General features: G+C 30.3%; 1 pseudogene across 1 annotated transcript in view; it reads left to right on the forward strand.

Moving 5' to 3' along the window:
• Positions 1-24,927, forward strand: part of LOC149800501 (DNA-directed RNA polymerase II subunit RPB1-like) — a 271,243-nt pseudogene that overhangs the window by 181,689 nt on the left and 64,627 nt on the right. The window contains exon 20 of the transcript XR_016421394.1: positions 20,353-20,453. The product of XR_016421394.1 is annotated as a DNA-directed RNA polymerase II subunit RPB1-like (transcript). The remainder of the gene's footprint in view (positions 1-20,352; positions 20,454-24,927) is intronic.

Below are 24,927 nucleotides of genomic sequence, written 5' to 3' on the forward strand. Positions count from 1 at the left end.
CACAAATAAATAACATGTGAAAAGTTTATTATCAGTTTGGGGAATAGATCACAAATAAATAACATGTGAAAAGTTTATTATCAGTTTGGGGAATAGATCACAAATAAATAACATGTGAAAAGTTTATTATCAGTTTGGGGAATAGATCACAAATAAATAACATGTGAAAAGTTTATTATCAGTTTGGGGAATAGATCACAAATAAATAACATGTGAAAAGTTTATTATCAGTTTGGGGAATAGATCACAAATAAATAACATGTGAAAAGTTTATTATCAGTTTGGGGAATAGACCACAAATAAATAACATGTGAAAAGTTTATTATCAGTTTGGGGAATAGACCACAAATAAATAACATGTGAAAAGTTTATTATCAGTTTGGGGAATAGATCACAAATAAATAACATGTGAAAAGTTTATTATCAGTTTGGGGAATAGATCACAAATAAATAACATGTGAAAAGTTTATTATCAGTTTGGGGAATAGATTACAAATAAATAACATGTGAAAAGTTTATTATCAGTTTGGGGAATAGATCACAAATAAATAACATGTGAAAAGTTTATTATCAGTTTGGGGAATAGATCACAAATAAATAACATGTGAAAAGTTTATTATCAGTTTGGGGAATAGATCACAAATAAATAACATGTGAAAAGTTTATTATCAGTTTGGGGAATAGATCACAAATAAATAACATGTGAAAAGTTTATTATCAGTTTGGGGAATAGATCACAAATAAATAACATGTGAAAAGTTTATTATCAGTTTGGGGAATAGACCACAAATAAATAACATGTGAAAAGTTTATTATCAGTTTGGGGAATAGATCACAAATAAATAACATGTGAAAAGTTTATTATCAGTTTGGGGAATAGACCACAAATAAATAACATGTGAAAAGTTTATTATCAGTTTGGGGAATAGATCACAAATAAATAACATGTGAAAAGTTTATTATCAGTTTGGGGAATAGATCACAAATAAATAACATGTGAAAAGTTTATTATCAGTTTGGGGAATAGACCACAAATAAATAACATGTGAAAAGTTTATTATCAGTTTGGGGAATATATCACATATAAATAACATGTGAAAAGTTTATTATCAGTTTGGGGAATAGATCACAAATAAATAACATGTGAAAAGTTTATTATCAGTTTGGGGAATAGATCACAAATAAATAACATGTGAAAAGTTTATTATCAGTTTGGGGAATAGATCACAAATAAACAACATGTGAAAAGTTTGTTTTCAGTTTGGGGAATAGATCACAAATAAATAACATGTGAAAAGTTTATTATCAGTTTGGGGAATAGATCACAAATAAATAACATGTGAAAAGTTTATTATCAGTTTGGGGAATAGATCACAAATAAATAACATGTGAAAAGTTTATTATCAGTTTGGGGAATAGATCACAAATAAATAACATGTGAAAAGTTTATTATCAGTTTGGGGAATAGACCACAAATAAATAACATGTGAAAAGTTTGTTATCAGTTTGGGGAATAGACCACAAATAAATAACATGTGCAAAGTTTATTATCAGTTTGGGGAATAGATCACAAATAAATAACATGTGAAAAGTTTATTATCAGTTTGGGGAATAGATCACAAATAAATAACATGTGAAAAGTTTATTATCAGTTTGGGGAATAGACCACAAATAAATAACATGTGAAAAGTTTATTATCAGTTTGGGGACTAGACCACAAATAAATAACATGTGAAAAGTTTATTATCAGTTTGGGGAATAGACCACAAATAAATAACATGTGAAAAGTTTATTATCAGTTTGGGGAATAGATCACAAATAAATAACATGTGAAAAGTTTATTATCAGTTTGGGGAATAGATCACAAATAAATAACATGTGAAAAGTTTATTATCAGTTTGGGGAATAGATCACAAATAAATAACATGTGAAAAGTTTATTATCCGTTTGGGGAATAGATCACAAATAAATAACATGTGAAAAGTTTATTATCCGTTTGGGGAATAGATCACAAATAAATAACATGTGAAAAGTTTATTATCAGTTTGGGGAATAGATCACAAATAAATAACATGTGAAAAGTTTATTATCAGTTTGGGGAATAGATCACAAATAAATAACATGTGAAAAGTTTATTATCAGTTTGGGGAATAGATCACAAATAAATAACATGTGAAAAGTTTATTATCAGTTTGGGGAATAGATCACAAATAAATAACATGTGAAAAGTTTATTATCAGTTTGGGGAATAGATCACAAATAAATAACATGTGAAAAGTTTTATCAGTTTGGGGAATATATCACAAATAAATAACATGTGAAAAGTTTATTATCAGTTTGGGGAATAGATCACAAATAAAAAACATGTGAAAAGTTTATTATCAGTTTGGGGAATAGATCACAAATAAAAAACATGTGAAAAGTTTATTATCAGTTTGGGGAATATATCACATATAAATAACATGTGAAAAGTTTATTATCAGTTTGAGGAATAGATCACAAATAAATAACATGTGAAAAGTTTATTATCAGTTTGGGGAATATATCACATATAAATAACATGTGAAAAGTTTATTATCAGTTTGGGGAATAGATCACAAATAAATAACATGTGAAAAGTTTATTATCAGTTTGGGGAATAGATCACAAATAAAAAACATGTGAAAAGTTTATTATCAGTTTGGGGAATATATCACATATAAATAACATGTGAAAAGTTTATTATCAGTTTGGGGAATAGATCACAAATAAATAACATGTGAAAAGTTTGTTATCAGTTTGGGGAATATATCACAAATAAATAACATGTGAAAAGTTTATTATCAGTTTGGGGAATAGATCACAAATGAATAACATGTGAAAAGTTTATTATCAGTTTGGGGAATAGATCACAAATAAATAACATGTGAAAAGTTTATTATCAGTTTGAGGAATAGATCACAAATAAATAACATGTGAAAAGTTTATTATCCGTTTGGGGAATAGATCACAAATAAATAACATGTGAAAAGTTTATTATCAGTTTGGGGAATAGACCACAAATAAATAACATGTGAAAAGTTTATTATCAGTTTGGGGAATAGACCACAAATAAATAACATGTGAAAAGTTTATTATCAGTTTGGGGAATATATCACATATAAATAACATGTGAAAAGTTTATTATCAGTTTGGGGAATAGATCACAAATAAATAACATGTGAAAAGTTTATTATCAGTTTGGGGAATAGATCACAAATAAATAACATGTGAAAAGTTTATTATCAGTTTGGGGAATAGATCACAAATAAACAACATGTGAAAAGTTTGTTATCAGTTTGGGGAATAGATCACAAATAAATAACATGTGAAAAGTTTATTATCAGTTTGGGGAATAGATCACAAATAAATAACATGTGAAAAGTTTATTATCAGTTTGGGGAATAGATCACAAATAAATAACATGTGAAAAGTTTATTATCAGTTTGGGGAATAGATCACAAATAAATAACATGTGAAAAGTTTATTATCAGTTTGGGGAATAGATCACAAATAAATAACATGTGAAAAGTTTATTATCAGTTTGGGGAATAGACCACAAATAAATAACATGTGAAAAGTTTGTTATCAGTTTGGGGAATAGACCACAAATAAATAACATGTGCAAAGTTTATTATCAGTTTGGGGAATAGATCACAAATAAATAACATGTGAAAAGTTTATTATCAGTTTGGGGAATAGATCACAAATAAATAACATGTGAAAAGTTTGTTATCAGTTTGGGGAATAGACCACAAATAAATAACATGTGAAAAGTTTATTATCAGTTTGGGGAATAGATCACAAATAAATAACATGTGAAAAGTTTATTATCAGTTTGGGGAATAGATCACAAATAAATAACATGTGAAAAGTTTATTATCAGTTTGGGGAATAGATCACAAATAAATAACATGTGAAAAGTTTATTATCAGTTTGGGGAATATATCACATATAAATAACATGTGAAAAGTTTATTATCAGTTTGGGGAATAGATCACAAATAAATAACATGTGAAAAGTTTATTATCAGTTTGGGGAATATAACACAAATAAATAACATGTGAAAAGTTTATTATCAGTTTGGGGAATAGATCACAAATAAATAACATGTGAAAAGTTTATTATCAGTTTGGGGAATAGACCACAAATAAATAACATGTGCAAAGTTTATTATCAGTTTGGGGAATAGACCACAAATAAATAACATGTGAAAAGTTTATTATCAGTTTGGGGAATAGACCACAAATAAATAACATGTGAAAAGTTTATTATCAGTTTGGGGAATAGATCACAAATAAATAACATGTGAAAAGTTTATTATCAGTTTGGGGAATAGATCACAAATAAATAACATGTGAAAAGTTTATTATCCGTTTGGGGAATAGATCACAAATAAATAACATGTGAAAAGTTTATTATCCGTTTGGGGAATAGATCACAAATAAATAACATGTGAAAAGTTTATTATCCGTTTGGGGAATAGATCACAAATAAATAACATGTGAAAAGTTTATTATCAGTTTGGGGAATAGATCACAAATAAATAACATGTGAAAAGTTTATTATCAGTTTGGGGAATAGATCACAAATAAATAACATGTGAAAAGTTTATTATCAGTTTGGGGAATAGATCACAAATAAATAACATCTGAAAAGTTTATTATCAGTTTGGGGAATAGATCACAAATAAATAACATGTGAAAAGTTTTATCAGTTTGGGGAATATATCACAAATAAATAACATGTGAAAAGTTTATTATCAGTTTGGGGAATAGATCACAAATAAATAACATCTGAAAAGTTTATTATCAGTTTGGGGAATAGATCACAAATAAAAAACATGTGAAAAGTTTATTATCAGTTTGGGGAATATATCACATATAAATAACATGTGAAAAGTTTATTATCAGTTTGAGGAATAGATCACAAATAAATAACATGTGAAAAGTTTATTATCAGTTTGGGGAATATATCACATATAAATAACATGTGAAAAGTTTATTATCAGTTTGGGGAATAGATCACAAATAAATAACATGTGAAAAGTTTATTATCAGTTTGGGGAATAGATCACAAATAAAAAACATGTGAAAAGTTTATTATCAGTTTGGGGAATATATCACATATAAATAACATGTGAAAAGTTTATTATCAGTTTGGGGAATAGATCACAAATAAATAACATGTGAAAAGTTTGTTATCAGTTTGGGGAATATATCACAAATAAATAACATGTGAAAAGTTTATTATCAGTTTGGGGAATAGATCACAAATGAATAACATGTGAAAAGTTTATTATCAGTTTGGGGAATAGATCACAAATAAATAACATGTGAAAAGTTTATTATCAGTTTGGGGAATAGATCACAAATAAATAACATGTGAAAAGTTTATTATCAGTTTGGGGAATAGATCACAAATAAATAACATGTGAAAAGTTTATTATCAGTTTGGGGAATAGATCACAAATAAAAAACATGTGAAAAGTTTATTATCAGTTTGGGGAATATATCACATATAAATAACATGTGAAAAGTTTATTATCAGTTTGGGGAATAGATCACAAATAAATAACATGTGAAAAGTTTGTTATCAGTTTGGGGAATATATCACAAATAAATAACATGTGAAAAGTTTATTATCAGTTTGGGGAATAGATCACAAATGAATAACATGTGAAAAGTTTATTATCAGTTTGGGGAATAGATCACAAATGAATAACATGTGAAAAGTTTATTATCAGTTTGGGGAATAGATCACAAATAAATAACATGTGAAAAGTTTATTATCAGTTTGGGGAATATATCACATATAAATAACATGTGAAAAGTTTATTATCAGTTTGGGGAATAGATCACAAATAAATAACATGTGAAAAGTTTGTTATCAGTTTGGGGAATATATCACAAATAAATAACATGTGAAAAGTTTATTATCAGTTTGAGGAATAGATCACAAATGAATAACATGTGAAAAGTTTATTATCAGTTTGGGGAATAGATCACAAATGAATAACATGTGAAAAGTTTATTATCAGTTTGGGGAATAGATCACAAATAAATAACATGTGAAAAGTTTATTATCAGTTTGGGGAATAGATCACAAATAAATAACATGTGAAAAGTTTATTATCAGTTTGGGGAATAGATCACAAATAAATAACATGTGAAAAGTTTATTATCAGTTTGGGGAATAGACCACAAATAAATAACATGTGAAAAGTTTATTATCAGTTTGGGGAATAGACCACAAATAAATAACATGTGAAAAGTTTATTATCAGTTTGGGGAATAGACCACAAATAAATAACATGTGAAAAGTTTATTATCAGTTTGGGGAATAGACCACAAATAAATAACATGTGAAAAGTTTATTATCAGTTTGGGGAATAGATCACAAATAAATAACATGTGAAAAGTTTATTATCAGTTTGGGGAATAGATCACAAATAAATAACATGTGAAAAGTTTATTATCAGTTTGGGGAATAGATCACAAATAAATAACATGTGAAAAGTTTATTATCAGTTTGGGGAATAGATCACAAATAAATAACATGTGAAAAGTTTATTATCAGTTTGGGGAATAGATCACAAATAAATAACATGTGAAAAGTTTATTATCAGTTTGGGGAATAGATCACAAATAAATAACATGTGAAAAGTTTATTATCAGTTTGGGGAATAGATCACAAATAAATAACATGTGAAAAGTTTATTATCAGTTTGGGGAATAGATCACAAATAAATAACATGTGAAAAGTTTATTATCAGTTTGGGGAATAGATCACAAATAAATAACATGTGAAAAGTTTATTATCAGTTTGGGGAATAGACCACAAATAAATAACATGTGAAAAGTTTATTATCAGTTTGGGGAATAGATCACAAATAAATAACATGTGAAAAGTTTATTATCAGTTTGAGGAATAGATCACAAATAAATAACATGTGAAAAGTTTATTATCAGTTTGGGGAATAGATCACAAATAAATAACATGTGAAAAGTTTATTATCAGTTTGGGGAATAGATCACAGATAAATAACATGTGAAAAGTTTATTATCAGTTTGGGGAATAGACCACAAATAAATAACATGTGAAAAGTTTATTATCAGTTTGGGGAATAGATCACAAATAAATAACATGTGAAAAGTTTATTATCAGTTTGGGGAATAGATCACAAATAAATAACATGTGAAAAGTTTATTATCAGTTTGGGGAATAGACCACAAATAAATAACATGTGAAAAGTTTATTATCAGTTTGGGGAATATGTCACATATAAATAACATGTGAAAAGTTTATTATCAGTTTGGGGAATAGATCACAAATAAATAACATGTGAAAAGTTTATTATCAGTTTGGGGAATAGATCACAAATAAATAACATGTGAAAAGTTTGTTATCAGTTTGGGGAATAGATCACAAATAAATAACATGTGAAAAGTTTATTATCAGTTTGGGGAATAGATCACAAATAAATAACATGTGAAAAGTTTATTATCAGTTTGGGGAATATATCACATATAAATAACATGTGAAAAGTTTATTATCAGTTTGGGGAATAGATCACAAATAAATAACATGTTAAAAGTTTGTTATCAGTTTGGGGAATAGACCACAAATAAATAACATGTGAAAAGTTTGTTATCAGTTTGGGGAATAGACCACAAATAAATAACATGTGAAAAGTTTGTTATCAGTTTGGGGAATAGATCACAAATAAATAACATGTGAAAAGTTTATTATCAGTTTGGGGAATAGATCACAAATAAATAACATGTGAAAAGTTTATTATCAGTTTGGGGAATAGATCACAAATAAATAACATGTGAAAAGTTTATTATCAGTTTGGGGAATAGACCACAAATAAATAACATGTGAAAAGTTTATTATCAGTTTGGGGAATAGATCACAAATAAATAACATGTGAAAAGTTTATTATCAGTTTGGGGAATAGATCACTAATAAATAACATGTGAAAAGTTTATTATCAGTTTGGGGAATAGATCACAAATAAATAACATGTGAAAAGTTTATTATCAGTTTGGGGAATAGATCACAAATAAATAACATGTGAAAAGTTTATTATCAGTTTGGGGAATAGATCACAAATAAATAACATGTGAAAAGTTTATTATCAGTTTGGGGAATAGATCACAAATAAATAACATGTGAAAAGTTTATTATCAGTTTGGGGAATAGATCACAAATAAATAACATGTGAAAAGTTTATTATCAGTTTGGGGAATAGATCACAAATAAATAACATGTGAAAAGTTTATTATCAGTTTGGGGAATAGATCACAAATAAATAACATGTGAAAAGTTTATTATCAGTTTGGGGAATAGATCACAAATAAATAACATGTGAAAAGTTTATTATCAGTTTGGGGAATAGATTACAAATAAATAACATGTGAAAAGTTTATTATCAGTTTGGGGAATAGATCACAAATAAATAACATGTGAAAAGTTTATTATCAGTTTGGGGAATAGATCACAAATAAATAACATGTGAAAAGTTTATTATCAGTTTGGGGAATAGATCACAAATAAATAACATGTGAAAAGTTTATTATCAGTTTGGGGAATAGATCACAAATAAATAACATGTGAAAAGTTTATTATCAGTTTGGGGAATAGATCACAAATAAATAACATGTGAAAAGTTTATTATCAGTTTGGGGAATAGACCACAAATAAATAACATGTGAAAAGTTTATTATCAGTTTGAGGAATAGATCACAAATAAATAACATGTGAAAAGTTTATTATCAGTTTGGGGAATAGACCACAAATAAATAACATGTGAAAAGTTTATTATCAGTTTGGGGAATAGATCACAAATAAATAACATGTGAAAAGTTTATTATCAGTTTGGGGAATAGATCACAAATAAATAACATGTGAAAAGTTTATTATCAGTTTGGGGAATAGACCACAAATAAATAACATGTGAAAAGTTTATTATCAGTTTGGGGAATATATCACATATAAATAACATGTGAAAAGTTTATTATCAGTTTGGGGAATAGATCACAAATAAATAACATGTGAAAAGTTTATTATCAGTTTGGGGAATAGATCACAAATAAATAACATGTGAAAAGTTTATTATCAGTTTGGGGAATAGATCACAAATAAACAACATGTGAAAAGTTTGTTATCAGTTTGGGGAATAGATCACAAATAAACAACATGTGAAAAGTTTGTTATCAGTTTGGGGAATAGATCACAAATAAATAACATGTGAAAAGTTTATTATCAGTTTGGGGAATAGATCACAAATAAATAACATGTGAAAAGTTTATTATCAGTTTGGGGAATAGATCACAAATAAATAACATGTGAAAAGTTTATTATCAGTTTGGGGAATAGATCACAAATAAATAACATGTGAAAAGTTTATTATCAGTTTGGGGAATAGATCACAAATAAATAACATGTGAAAAGTTTATTATCAGTTTGGGGAATAGACCACAAATAAATAACATGTGAAAAGTTTGTTATCAGTTTGGGGAATAGACCACAAATAAATAACATGTGCAAAGTTTATTATCAGTTTGGGGAATAGATCACAAATAAATAACATGTGAAAAGTTTATTATCAGTTTGGGGAATAGATCACAAATAAATAACATGTGAAAAGTTTGTTATCAGTTTGGGGAATAGACCACAAATAAATAACATGTGAAAAGTTTATTATCAGTTTGGGGAATAGATCACAAATAAATAACATGTGAAAAGTTTATTATCAGTTTGGGGAATAGATCACAAATAAATAACATGTGAAAAGTTTATTATCAGTTTGGGGAATAGATCACAAATAAATAACGTGAAAAGTTTATTATCAGTTTGGGGAATATATCACATATAAATAACATGTGAAAAGTTTATTATCAGTTTGGGGAATAGATCAGAAATAAATAACATGTGAAAAGTTTATTATCAGTTTGGGGAATATAACACAAATAAATAACATGTGAAAAGTTTATTATCAGTTTGGGGAATAGATCACAAATAAATAACATGTGAAAAGTTTATTATCAGTTTGGGGAATAGACCACAAATAAATAACATGTGAAAAGTTTATTATCAGTTTGGGGAATAGACCACAAATAAATAACATGTGAAAAGTTTATTATCAGTTTGGGGAATAGACCACAAATAAATAACATGTGAAAAGTTTATTATCAGTTTGGGGAATAGACCACAAATAAATAACATGTGAAAAGTTTATTATCAGTTTGGGGAATAGATCACAAATAAATAACATGTGAAAAGTTTATTATCAGTTTGGGGAATAGATCACAAATAAATAACATGTGAAAAGTTTATTATCCGTTTGGGGAATAGATCACAAATAAATAACATGTGAAAAGTTTATTATCCGTTTGGGGAATAGATCACAAATAAATAACATGTGAAAAGTTTATTATCAGTTTGGGGAATAGATCACAAATAAATAACATGTGAAAAGTTTATTATCAGTTTGGGGAATAGATCACAAATAAATAACATGTGAAAAGTTTATTATCAGTTTGGGGAATAGATCACAAATAAATAACATGTGAAAAGTTTATTATCAGTTTGGGGAATAGATCACAAATAAATAACATGTGAAAAGTTTATTATCAGTTTGGGGAATAGATCACAAATAAATAACATGTGAAAAGTTTTATCAGTTTGGGGAATATATCACAAATAAATAACATGTGAAAAGTTTATTATCAGTTTGGGGAATAGATCACAAATAAAAAACATGTGAAAAGTTTATTATCAGTTTGGGGAATAGATCACAAATAAAAAACATGTGAAAAGTTTATTATCAGTTTGGGGAATATATCACATATAAATAACATGTGAAAAGTTTATTATCAGTTTGAGGAATAGATCACAAATAAATAACATGTGAAAAGTTTATTATCAGTTTGGGGAATATATCACATATAAATAACATGTGAAAAGTTTATTATCAGTTTGGGGAATAGATCACAAATAAATAACATGTGAAAAGTTTATTATCAGTTTGGGGAATAGATCACAAATAAAAAACATGTGAAAAGTTTATTATCAGTTTGGGGAATATATCACATATAAATAACATGTGAAAAGTTTATTATCAGTTTGGGGAATAGATCACAAATAAATAACATGTGAAAAGTTTGTTATCAGTTTGGGGAATATATCACAAATAAATAACATGTGAAAAGTTTATTATCAGTTTGGGGAATAGATCACAAATGAATAACATGTGAAAAGTTTATTATCAGTTTGGGGAATAGATCACAAATAAATAACATGTGAAAAGTTTATTATCAGTTTGAGGAATAGATCACAAATAAATAACATGTGAAAAGTTTATTATCCGTTTGGGGAATAGATCACAAATAAATAACATGTGAAAAGTTTATTATCAGTTTGGGGAATAGACCACAAATAAATAACATGTGAAAAGTTTATTATCAGTTTGGGGAATATATCACATATAAATAACATGTGAAAAGTTTATTATCAGTTTGGGGAATAGATCACAAATAAATAACATGTGAAAAGTTTATTATCAGTTTGGGGAATAGATCACAAATAAATAACATGTGAAAAGTTTATTATCAGTTTGGGGAATAGATCACAAATAAACAACATGTGAAAAGTTTGTTATCAGTTTGGGGAATAGATCACAAATAAACAACATGTGAAAAGTTTGTTATCAGTTTGGGGAATAGATCACAAATAAATAACATGTGAAAAGTTTATTATCAGTTTGGGGAATAGATCACAAATAAATAACATGTGAAAAGTTTATTATCAGTTTGGGGAATAGATCACAAATAAATAACATGTGAAAAGTTTATTATCAGTTTGGGGAATAGATCACAAATAAATAACATGTGAAAAGTTTATTATCAGTTTGGGGAATAGATCACAAATAAATAACATGTGAAAAGTTTATTATCAGTTTGGGGAATAGACCACAAATAAATAACATGTGAAAAGTTTGTTATCAGTTTGGGGAATAGACCACAAATAAATAACATGTGCAAAGTTTATTATCAGTTTGGGGAATAGATCACAAATAAATAACATGTGAAAAGTTTATTATCAGTTTGGGGAATAGATCACAAATAAATAACATGTGAAAAGTTTGTTATCAGTTTGGGGAATAGACCACAAATAAATAACATGTGAAAAGTTTATTATCAGTTTGGGGAATAGATCACAAATAAATAACATGTGAAAAGTTTATTATCAGTTTGGGGAATAGATCACAAATAAATAACATGTGAAAAGTTTATTATCAGTTTGGGGAATAGATCACAAATAAATAACATGTGAAAAGTTTATTATCAGTTTGGGGAATATATCACATATAAATAACATGTGAAAAGTTTATTATCAGTTTGGGGAATAGATCACAAATAAATAACATGTGAAAAGTTTATTATCAGTTTGGGGAATATAACACAAATAAATAACATGTGAAAAGTTTATTATCAGTTTGGGGAATAGATCACAAATAAATAACATGTGAAAAGTTTATTATCAGTTTGGGGAATAGACCACAAATAAATAACATGTGAAAAGTTTATTATCAGTTTGGGGAATAGACCACAAATAAATAACATGTGAAAAGTTTATTATCAGTTTGGGGAATAGACCACAAATAAATAACATGTGAAAAGTTTATTATCAGTTTGGGGAATAGATCACAAATAAATAACATGTGAAAAGTTTATTATCAGTTTGGGGAATAGATCACAAATAAATAACATGTGAAAAGTTTATTATCCGTTTGGGGAATAGATCACAAATAAATAACATGTGAAAAGTTTATTATCCGTTTGGGGAATAGATCACAAATAAATAACATGTGAAAAGTTTATTATCCGTTTGGGGAATAGATCACAAATAAATAACATGTGAAAAGTTTATTATCAGTTTGGGGAATAGATCACAAATAAATAACATGTGAAAAGTTTATTATCAGTTTGGGGAATAGATCACAAATAAATAACATCTGAAAAGTTTATTATCAGTTTGGGGAATAGATCACAAATAAATAACATGTGAAAAGTTTTATCAGTTTGGGGAATATATCACAAATAAATAACATGTGAAAAGTTTATTATCAGTTTGGGGAATAGATCACAAATAAAAAACATGTGAAAAGTTTATTATCAGTTTGGGGAATAGATCACAAATAAAAAACATGTGAAAAGTTTATTATCAGTTTGGGGAATATATCACATATAAATAACATGTGAAAAGTTTATTATCAGTTTGAGGAATAGATCACAAATAAATAACATGTGAAAAGTTTATTATCAGTTTGGGGAATATATCACATATAAATAACATGTGAAAAGTTTATTATCAGTTTGGGGAATAGATCACAAATAAATAACATGTGAAAAGTTTATTATCAGTTTGGGGAATAGATCACAAATAAAAAACATGTGAAAAGTTTATTATCAGTTTGGGGAATATATCACATATAAATAACATGTGAAAAGTTTATTATCAGTTTGGGGAATAGATCACAAATAAATAACATGTGAAAAGTTTGTTATCAGTTTGGGGAATATATCACAAATAAATAACATGTGAAAAGTTTATTATCAGTTTGGGGAATAGATCACAAATGAATAACATGTGAAAAGTTTATTATCAGTTTGGGGAATAGATCACAAATAAATAACATGTGAAAAGTTTATTATCAGTTTGGGGAATAGATCACAAATAAATAACATGTGAAAAGTTTATTATCAGTTTGGGGAATAGATCACAAATAAATAACATGTGAAAAGTTTATTATCAGTTTGGGGAATAGATCACAAATAAAAAACATGTGAAAAGTTTATTATCAGTTTGGGGAATATATCACATATAAATAACATGTGAAAAGTTTATTATCAGTTTGGGGAATAGATCACAAATAAATAACATGTGAAAAGTTTGTTATCAGTTTGGGGAATATATCACAAATAAATAACATGTGAAAAGTTTATTATCAGTTTGGGGAATAGATCACAAATGAATAACATGTGAAAAGTTTATTATCAGTTTGGGGAATAGATCACAAATGAATAACATGTGAAAAGTTTATTATCAGTTTGGGGAATAGATCACAAATAAATAACATGTGAAAAGTTTATTATCAGTTTGGGGAATAGATCACAAATAAATAACATGTGAAAAGTTTATTATCAGTTTGGGGAATAGATCACAAATAAATAACATGTGAAAAGTTTATTATCAGTTTGGGGAATAGACCACAAATAAATAACATGTGAAAAGTTTATTATCAGTTTGGGGAATAGATCACAAATAAAAAACATGTGAAAAGTTTATTATCAGTTTGGGGAATAGATCACAAATAAATAACATGTGAAAAGTTTATTATCAGTTTGGGGAATAGATCACAAATAAATAACATGTGAAAAGTTTATTATCAGTTTGGGGAATAGACCACAAATAAATAACATGTGAAAAGTTTATTATCAGTTTGGGGAATAGATCACAAATAAATAACATGTGAAAAGTTTATTATCAGTTTGGGGAATAGATCACAAATAAATAACATGTGAAAAGTTTATTATCAGTTTGGGGAATAGACCACAAATAAATAACATGTGAAAAGTTTATTATCAGTTTGGGGAATAGATCACAAATAAATAACATGTGAAAAGTTTATTATCAGTTTGGGGAATAGACCACAAATAAATAACATGTGAAAAGTTTATTATCAGTTTGGGGAATAGATCACAAATAAATAACATGTGAAAAGTTTATTATCAGTTTGGGGAATAGATCACAAATAAAAAACATGTGAAAAGTTTATTATCAGTTTGGGGAATAGATCACAAATGAATAACATGTGAAAAGTTTATTATCAGTTTGGGGAATAGATCACAAATAAATAACATGTGAAAAGTTTATTATCAGTTTGGGGAATTGATCACAAATGAATAACATGTGAAAAGTTTATTATCAGTTTGGGGAATAGATCACAAATAAATAACATGTGAAAAGTTTATTATCAGTTTGGGGAATAGATCACATATAAATAACATGTGAAAAGTTTATTATCAGTTTGGGGAATAGATCACAAATAAATAACATGTGAAAAGTTTATTATCAGTTTGGGGAATAGATCACAAATAAATAACATGTGAAAAGTTTATTATCAGTTTGGGGAATAGATCACAAATAAATAACATGTGAAAAGTTTATTATCAGTTTGGGGAATAGATCACAAATAAATAACATGTGAAAAGTTTATTATCAGTTTGGGGAATAGATCACAAATAAATAACATGTGAAAAGTTTATTATCAGTTTGGGGAATAGACCACAAATAAATAACATGTGAAAAGTTTATTATCAGTTTGGGGAATAGATCACAAATAAATAACATGTAAAAAGTTTATTATCAGTTTGGGGAATAGATCACAAATAAATAACATGTGAAAAGTTTATTATCAGTTTGGGGAATAGACCACAAATAAATAACATGTGAAAAGTTTATTATCAGTTTGGGGAATAGATCACAAATAAATAACATGTGAAAAGTTTATTATCAGTTTGGGGAATAGACCACAAATAAATAACATGTGAAAAGTTTATTATCAGTTTGGGGAATAGATCACAAATAAATAACATGTGAAAAGTTTATTATCAGTTTGGGGAATAGATCACAAATAAAAAACATGTGAAAAGTTTATTATCAGTTTGGGGAATAGATCACAAATGAATAACATGTGAAAAGTTTATTATCAGTTTGGGGAATAGATCACAAATAAATAACATGTGAAAAGTTTATTATCAGTTTGGGGAATTGATCACAAATGAATAACATGTGAAAAGTTTATTATCAGTTTGGGGAATAGATCACAAATAAATAACATGTGAAAAGTTTATTATCAGTTTGGGGAATAGATCACATATAAATAACATGTGAAAAGTTTATTATCAGTTTGGGGAATAGATCACAAATAAATAACATGTGAAAAGTTTATTATCAGTTTGGGGAATAGATCACAAATAAATAACATGTGAAAAGTTTATTATCAGTTTGGGGAATAGATCACAAATAAATAACATGTGAAAAGTTTATTATCAGTTTGGGGAATAGATCACAAATAAATAACATGTGAAAAGTTTATTATCAGTTTGGGGAATAGATCACAAATAAATAACATGTGAAAAGTTTATTATCAGTTTGGGGAATAGATCACAAATAAATAACATGTGAAAAGTTTATTATCAGTTTGGGGAATAGATCACATATACATTATAATATAAGATGATAGTGACTTGTACACAACAATTTTTTTCTTCTTTTTCTTAAAAGTATGAAAAATGACATGTAAAATGTTTATTGAGGGATTGCACTGGGCTTCATCAATATCAGAAAGTGCAATGTTTTTGTTTATACCGGCGATAAAATATAGCATCTGGCGATTTATTGGTGACAACATTGTTGGCTGTTTGAACTTGTTAATACAGTCTTGGTCTTGTGTGGAGAGGTTCAAAGACACCATACATGGAAGCCACAGACATGGATATAACATACACTACAATCTATTGTTACATAAACAAATCCTTTCTTCATATTGACAAACCATCATAGCAGTGTATTGTTGTATCATAATCCACTTTTGCTGACATCTGGCCTGAGTACTGTATGCTGTGATACACTCTAATAGTCTGAGTACTGTATGCTGTGATACACTCCAATAGTCTGAGTACTGTATGCTGTGATACACTATAATAGTCTGAGTACTGTATGCTGTGATACACTCCAATAGTCTGAGTACTGTATGCTGTGATATACTCCAATAGTCATGCTACTGGACTAGCTACAACTGACCTACTTTTGAAGGCAGGAGCAGTAACTGCTACAATCAACCAACTGAAGGCTAATCTTGTTTTTTAATGTACCCAGCAAAAATAGTTTTGCTAAAACTTCAAAGAAAACTGATTATCTTTGAAACACTTATCATTCTGTATTAATACTAAGCAGTTGAAAAAATGTCAGTCTCAATAATTCTTCTACAATGTTGCTGTCGCAATAACAAATGGGCATTTGTTTGGTCCTCCAAAGTTGTCCTTTGGCAGTGCCTTCATTAACACATGCACCTTTTGTAAAAAGGAACGTCCAGTACAGTCTTCAATAAAACGAAGAACCTTTGATCAAAGGAAATCTGCACCAAACTTAAATAACAGCAATGGAATCTGATGGATTGTTACATTTTGCAAAGTAACTCAAACACGTTTATTGTGCCATGAAAGTTTCCTTTTTGCAGATAAAACATTTGTTTATGAACACTGCAAATGTAGGCATATTAATTTAACCTTACTTAACTCTATATCTTAACTTAACTCTATTTAACCCTGTAACTTGATTCTATTTAACCCTGTAACTTTTTAACTCCGTAACTTGACTATTTAACCCTCTATCCTGATTTTATTGACTTTTTTACTCATAACCCAATGTATCTCTCAGTCTTAGCTGTAAATTTTAACTTAACACTACTTTACCCTACTTAATTATAAATCTTAACTATTTAGCACTAACTTGACCATACATACATAACCCTAAAATGTATTCCTACTTAACATGTTAACCCTAAATCTTACCTCTTTTTAACCCTAAATCTTAACTTAATCCTACTCGACTCTAATTTAACACCAAATCTTAGATTAACTGTTCTTAACCCTAAATTCTAACTTAACCATACTTAACCCTAAATATTATGTTAATTCCACTTAACTGTACGTTATAACTTAACCCTATCTGTAATGTTAATTCCATTTAACATTAAATTAGAACTTAACCCTAAATTACTTAACTTCACTTAAAAGTTTTAGTGTGTTTGTGGGGTCTTCAAAAAAGCTAAAATGAAAAACGAAAATACATTCCACTTGAAAAAATGGCCCCACCAAAATGACATGTTTTTGTCATGCATGTAAACAAATTACTAGCATTGATACCATTGGCTTTTTCTATTCATTGTGTCATTTTTCAAATCAATAATATTATGTGACAAATGAATGCATGTGGCAAATGAAAATTTACAGTTCACTGTAACTCAAGTGTTATGACCCTATGGTACTAAACTAAGCTACAGAAAGAAGCAAAAGCAACAAATAATTTAATTGTTTAAGTTATAAAATGAAAGTTTAAGAGGAACTTACAGTAATATGAATTAACTCCCAAATAATCCTAAAACATTCTACATAAGTAAAAAAATAGTGTTCCAAGTGAACTCCTGATCCTTGAATGTGCTCATGTGCCAAAATTCTTGATGTATCACAATGGCATTGTCCAGAAATCATTTAAATAAAGTTTCAATAATCTCAGAATATAGTTTTCTGCTAGAGTCGATGAGCACTTTGCAATTCCAATGAATAACCCAAATGTTTCCTCACAAATTATATCTAAACACAACATTAAAACCATCTGCAGACTGATATTAAAACAAAAAGATGGAGAATAAGAATGAACTAATTGATCAACCCTCCTCCTTATATGCATCTTTAGAGCTCTATCTCACAAAATTTTCCTATTTGATCCATGTTGAAATATTTCCTATGTGACTTGTGTCACAATCATCCTCGTCACAACAGAACCTACCTGACCGAACCATCCAGAGGGAAATCACCCCAAATCTGTAAGCACATTCATTTTAACAGTTGATTTTAAAACTTGTCAAAACTTATTTATAAATTCCTTGCAAGATACAGACATGCAACAAAAGTAAAAGAAAATATTGATATATATAACAAAATGTCATAAAATGTAATATTATAATTTGATAATGTAAAATACAACATGGTTCAGTAGCAAATAGAAAAGCTTTATAATCTATAAAACTATACTTATTTTATAAAGAATAGACGAAAAGCTGGACACCGAAAATTATTTTTGAAGCTAGTTAAAATTATCAGAACTGACATAAACTGCCTTCACCATTTCTCAGCTTCATATTAAAAAAAATTAAACAATTTAAAACTTCACTCAGAATCATGCACATCTCATATAAAGTGAAAAAACAGATTTCTTTTTATTGGTTGAAAATGTTGAGGATCTTTGCATTGGCAGAAAATGTTGATGATTTCTAAATATTCAAGATAGAATGTTTTTGAAAACAAAGTTTCCTATGTGTCTTTTAGAATTACCCAAAAAACAAAGAGTTCATACTTCTAAGAGCACAAAACTTGAGCTGAAGTTCAAAGCCTCGAAACTCTATCACTTTGATTACAGTAAAGTTAGAACTATAGAACTTTGTTAAACAATTAGCATGCTAAATTTAAAATACATAGGTATGCTCTTAGTATCAAATTTGATCTTGTGAGTTTTGAGTTTGATTTTAGCACTCCAAAGATTTTTAAAATAAGGCCAGAAATATTACCAGGGACAAAATTTCATTATTTGGGAGTATATGTGGGGATAAAATGTTGTGGAGTCACACTGTTTACCTTTATGACAATACCATTTCTTTTGTTATTTGCATATTTATTACCTGGGAAAAAGCAAAGTTAATTGGCCACAGGTATTTATGATTTTGTTGCAGCATTTATTTTAAGCAGTGCTCTGACACCAGTGACCCATATTTGTCATCTTTTGGCATAAAAGAGTTGCCTCAATGGCACCTACGTTGCACAAAAATGACCCTAGAAAAAACAGAAGATTGTAATGGTTGATTTTAGACTTGTTCCCAAGCTGACTTACTGAATGCAATGTGTTGATCGCTCAAGAAGCATAACCCAATTGATTTCACTGGCTGAGAGAACTGTTTCACTGACTTTGATTTGCTTGGGAACAAACTGAGAGAACTGTTTCACTTACTTTGATTTGCTTGGGAACAAACTGAGAGAACTGTTTCACTGACTTTGATTTGCTTGGGAACGAACTGAGAGAACTGTTTCACTGACTTTGATTTGTTTGGGAACAAACTGAGAGAACTGTTTCACTGACTTTGATTTGTTTGGGAACAAACTGAGAGAACTGTTTCACTGACTTTGATTTGCTTGGGAACAAACTGAGAGAACTGTTTCACTGACTTTGATTTGCTTGGGAACACACTGAGAGAACTGTTTCACTGACTTTGATTTGCTTGGGAACAAACTGAGAGAACTGTTTCACTGACTTTGATTTGCTTGGGAACAAACTGAGATTGCAAAAATATTGGCATGAAAACAGTTACACACTAATGAATATCTTTAATATCACTCTGTCTATGAAAAATAGATGCTGATACATCCAAGTTTACATAGCTGATAATTATATCAACTATCAACATTTTTTTGTGTCTCTTTCAAGGCTTTGGAGACAGCTTGAACTGCATCTTCAATGATGACAATGCAGAGAAGTTGGTGTTGAGAATAAGAATCATGAATTCTGATGAGAATAAGTACCAAGATGTAAGTAAAACGTAGCTTTCCAATCTGCTCACAGAATTTATTTTTTATGCACAGTTAAACATTACTGAATTTTATGAGAAATGAAATAATACATGCATTGTAAAAGATATAAGATACATGAGTATATGCATTCGTCTCTCTCTAACTCACTCTCTCCCTTTCTCTGAAACATGCCACTATTCATTATTACCAATATTCTACAACATCAAATTCATACATAAAATAACATCAATACCTAATTTAAATATTTAAAAATATTTGGCTCTCTGTGGGGGCTACTCTCGGGCTAGAACCTGAATGTAAAAGACTGATTCCCAGTCTGTGCTAGTCTGATCACAGCATTACAGTGTATTCTGGGCTGATCCCGGCTCAAGTAGAATTGGTGCATGACTGATCCCAGCCCAGTGTAAAAGACTGATTTTCAATCAGTACAAGGTTGATCCCAGCATTACAGTGTATTCTGGGCTGATCCCAGCTTAAGTAAAATTGGTGCTAGGCTGATCCCAGCTCAAGTAAAATCTGTGCTAGGCTGATCCCAGCATTCAAGTGTATTCTCGGCTGATCCCAGCCTAAGTAGACTATGTACTAGGCTGATCCCAGTATGCTAATGTATTCTGGGCTGTTCCCTGAAGTAAAACATTCCCAGACAGGCATGTACCATTAGTCTTGCATTTTCAGACAGGCATGTACCAGATTTAATGAGAGATTGCTGTGGCACTTCTCGGTATATGGAAGTCATTTGTCTCAAAGATAGTGGTTGCTATGGAATTCCTGGTTGCTGGAAATAGCCTGCAGCTATATCACTTCCCAGTATATGAAATTCACCTGTATCAATGACAGTACTTCCCAGTGTATGAAAGTCACATGCATCAATGACAGTACTTCCCAGTGTATGAAAGTCACATGCATCAATGACAGTACTTCCCAGTGTATGAAAGTCACATGTATCAATGACAGTACTTCCCAGTGTATGAAAGTCACATGCATCAATGACAGTACTTCCCAGTGTATGAAAGTCACATGCATCAATGACAGTACTTCCCAGTGTATGAAAGTCACATGCATCAATGACAGTACTTCCCAGTGTATGAAAGTCACATGCATCAATGACAGTACTTCCCAGTGTATGAAAGTCACATGCATCAATGACAGTACTTCCCAGTGTATGAAAGTCACATGCATCAATGACAGTACTTCCCAGTGTGTGAAAGTCACATGCATCAATGACAGTACTTCCCAGTGTATGAAAGTCACATGCATCAATGACAGTACTTCCCAGTGTATGAAATTCACCTGTATCAATGACAGTACTTCCCAGTATATGAAAGTCACATGCATCAATGACAGTACTTCCCAGTGTATGAAAGTCACATGCATCAATGACAGTACTTCCCAGTGTATGAAAGTCACATGTATCAATGACAGTACTTCCCAGTGTATGAAAGTCACATGCATCAATGACAGTACTTCCCAGTGTATGAAAGTCACATGCATCAATGACAGTACTTCCCAGTGTATGAAAGTCACATGCATCAATGACAGTACTTCCCAGTGTATGAAAGTCACATGCATCAATGACAGTACTTCCCAGTGTATGAAAGTCACATGCATCAATGACAGTACTTCCCAGTGTATGAAAGTCACATGCATCAATGACAGTACTTCCCAGTGTGTGAAAGTCACATGCATCAATGACAGTACTTCCCAGTGTATGAAAGTCACATGCATCAATGACAGTACTTCCCAGTGTATGAAATTCACCTGTATCAATGACAGTACTTCCCAGTATATGAAAGTCACATGTATCAATGACAGTACTTCCCAGTGTATGAAAGTCACATGCATCAATGACAGTACTTCCCAGTGTATGAAAGTCACATGTATCAATGACAGTACTTTCCAGTGTATGAAAGTCACATGCATCAATGACAGTACTTCCCAGTGTATGAAAGTCACATGCATCAATGACAGTACTTCCCAGTGTATGAAATTCACCTGTATCAATGACAGTACTTCCCAGTGTATGAAAGTCACATGCATCAATGACAGTACTTCCCAGTGTATGAAAGTCACATGCATCAATGACAGTACTTCCCAGTGTATGAAAGTCACATGCATCAATGACAGTACTTCCCAGTGTATGAAAGTCACATGCATCAATGACAGTACTTCCCAGTGTATGAAAGTCACCTGTATCAATGACAGTACTTCCCAGTGTATGAAAGTCACATGCATCAATGACAGTACTTCCCAGTGTACGAAAGTCACATGCATCAATGACAGTACTTCCCAGTGTATGAAAGTCACATGCATCAATGACAGTACTTCCCAGTGTATGAAAGTCACATGCATCAATGACAGTACTTCCCAGTGTATGAAAGTCACATGCATCAATGACAGTACTTCCCAGTGTATGAAATTCACCTGTATCAATGACAGTACTTCCCAGTGTATGAAAGTCACATGCATCAATGACAGTACTTCCCAGTGTATGAAAGTCACATGCATCAATGACAGTACTTGCCAGTGTATGAAATTCACCTGTATCAATGACAGTACTTCCCAGTGTGTGAAATTCACCTGTATCAATGACAGTACTTCCCAGTGTATGAAAGTCACATGCATCAATGACAGTACTTCCCAGTGTATGAAATTCACCTGTATCAATGACAGTACTTCCCAGTGTGTGAAAGTCACATGCATCAATGACAGTACTTCCCAGTGTATGAAATTCACCTGTATCAATGACAGTACTTCCCAGTGTGTGAAAGTCACATGCATCAATGACAGTACTTCCCAGTGTATGAAATTCACCTGTATCAATGACAGTACTTCCCAGTGTGTGAAAGTCACATGCATCAATGACAGTACTTCCCAGTGTATGAAAGTCACATGCATCAATGACAGTACTTCCCAGTGTATGAAAGTCACATGCATCAATGACAGTACTTCCCAGTGTATGAAAGTCACCTGTCTCAATGACAGTACTTCCCAGTGTATGAAAGTCACCTGTATCAATGACAGTACTTCCCAGTGTATGAAATTCACCTGTATCAATGACAGTACTTCCCAGTGTATGAAAGTCACATGCATCAATGACAGTACTTCCCAGTGTATGAAATTCACCTGTATCAATGACAGTACTTCCCAGTGTATGAAAGTCACATGCATCAATGACAGTACTTCCCAGTGTATGAAAGTCACATGCATCAATGACAGTACTTCCCAGTGTATGAAAGTCACATGCATCAATGACAGTACTTCCCAGTGTATGAAAGTCACATGCATCAATGACAGTACTTCCCAGTGTATGAAAGTCACATGCATCAATGACAGTACTTCCCAGTGTATGAAAGTCACATGCATCAATGACAGTACTTCCCAGTGTATGAAAGTCACATGCATCAATGACAGTACTTCCCAGTGTGTGAAAGTCACATGCATCAATGACAGTACTTCCCAGTGTGTGAAAGTCACATGCATCAATGACAGTACTTCCCAGTGTATGAAAGTCACATGCATCAATGACAGTACTTCCCAGTGTATGAAATTCACCTGTATCAATGACAGTACTTCCCAGTGTATGAAAGTCACATGCATCAATGACAGTACTTCCCAGTGTGTGAAAGTCACATGCATCAATGACAGTACTTCCCAGTGTGTGAAAGTCACATGCATCAATGACAGTACTTCCCAGTGTGTGAAAGTCACATGCATCAATGACAGTACTTCCCAGTGTATGAAAGTCACATGCATCAATGACAGTACTTCCCAGTGTGTGAAAGTCACATGCATCAATGACAGTACTTCCCAGTGTGTGAAAGTCACATGCATCAATGACAGTACTTCCCAGTGTATGAAAGTCACATGCATCAATGACAGTACTTCCCAGTGTATGAAAGTCACATGCATCAATGACAGTACTTCCCAGTGTATGAAAGTCACATGCATCAATGACAGTACTTCCCAGTGTATGAAAGTCACATGCATCAATGACAGTACTTCCCAGTGTGTGAAAGTCACATGCATCAATGACAGTACTTCCCAGTGTGTGAAAGTCACATGCATCAATGACAGTACTTCCCAGTGTATGAAAGTCACATGCATCAATGACAGTACTTCCCAGTGTATGAAATTCACCTGTATCAATGACAGTACTTCCCAGTGTATGAAAGTCACATGCATCAATGACAGTACTTCCCAGTGTATGAAAGTCACATGTATCAATGACAGTACTTTCCAGTGTATGAAAGTCACATGCATCAATGACAGTACTTCCCAGTGTATGAAAGTCACATGCATCAATGACAGTACTTCCCAGTGTATGAAATTCACCTGTATTAATGACAGTACTTCCCAGTGTATGAAATTCACATGCATCAATGACAGTACTTCCCAGTGTATGAAAGTCACATGCATCAATGACAGTACTTCCCAGTGTATGAAAGTCACATGCATCAATGACAGTACTTCC

This window comes from Sinohyriopsis cumingii, chromosome 5 (genome assembly GCF_028554795.1).
Source record: "Sinohyriopsis cumingii isolate HCF-2022 chromosome 5, ASM2855479v2, whole genome shotgun sequence".
Taxonomy (NCBI): Eukaryota; Metazoa; Mollusca; class Bivalvia; order Unionida; family Unionidae; genus Sinohyriopsis; species Sinohyriopsis cumingii.